We start from the raw sequence: 1200 nt of genomic DNA, 5'->3' as shown, positions 1-1200 counted from the left end.
AAGTAGAAGAGGTCCACCCGGGGACACTGCAGCCGCTTCAGGGATGTTTCCAGCTGGAACCAGATATTGTCAAGGTTCTGTGAAGTCCTGATCCTTGGAATACACTTAGTGGCCATTTTCACTTTGGGGAAGAACAGTAGAAGTTAAGAGCTGAGGGTATGTGTGTCTGTGTGCAATTATGTGTGTGAAGTGCTCATCATCTATTATTTGAGCCAAATGAACGGCAGGGCTTGGCAGCTCTGCCTTCAAACTCTCTTGCTTGGGGATAGGACAGGCTGGTCCTGGGGCTCACTTTCCAACTATCTGAGGGAAATACTGAACTCTGTTCAGTTGAAGAGAGACCTTTTCTAAAAAAAAAAAAAGGTAGAATGGATAGAAGAAGTTATGTATTTCTGGTCTCCACATGCATGTCAGCTTGGGCTGGAATACACTACATGTACAGACACACACACACACACACACACACACACACACACACACACACACTCACACTGTCGTGGTTTGAAATGGTATGCCCTCGTAATTCGGTGTGTTTGAGTGTTTGTCTATAGGGAGTGGGTCTATTAGGAAGTATGGCCTTGGCCTTGTTAGAGTAGGTGTGGCCTTGCTGGAGGAAGTATGTCAATGTGGAGGCGGGCTTTGAGGTCTCCTATGCTCAAGCTCTGCTCAGGGTGGCACACAGTCTCCTTCCAATACCTGCTGATCAAGATGTATAACTCTCAGCTCCTTCTCCAGCACCACATCTGCCTCCATCCCGCTATGTTTCTTGCCAAGATGACAATGGACTAAACCTTTGAAACTGTAAGCCAGTCCCAATTAAATGTTTTTCTTCATAAGAGCTGCGGTGTTCATGGTGTCTCTTCACAGCCATAAAACCCAAACAAGACACCACCACTTAATAGGAGGAGGCCGGAAGGTCATCCGTGGCTGTGCAGTGAGTAGGAGGCCAACCTGGGCTAGGTGATGTGTGTAAAAGGATCTTCTATTTGCCAGAAGTAATTGTCATCTCAGAGGCTCACTGAGCTTTGTCTGCTAACCTAGGCCTAGTCCTGGATGCCTCTAGCCTCCAAACAATCTAATCTCGACCTAGAATGTTTTCAGTCTATGAGACTTACTGCTGAATAACCTCACTCTTTAGTTTTTTTCTGAGCTCTTGCTGGCTGGTTCAGGCTCAAACTTGTCCCCAAGATGACTGGTTCA

Source organism: Psammomys obesus, unplaced genomic scaffold, assembly GCF_907164565.1.
Source record: "Psammomys obesus unplaced genomic scaffold, mPsaObe1.curated_primary_1811, whole genome shotgun sequence".
Lineage (NCBI taxonomy): Eukaryota > Metazoa > Chordata > Mammalia > Rodentia > Muridae > Psammomys > Psammomys obesus.
Note: the sequence above shows the minus strand (reverse complement) of the source record.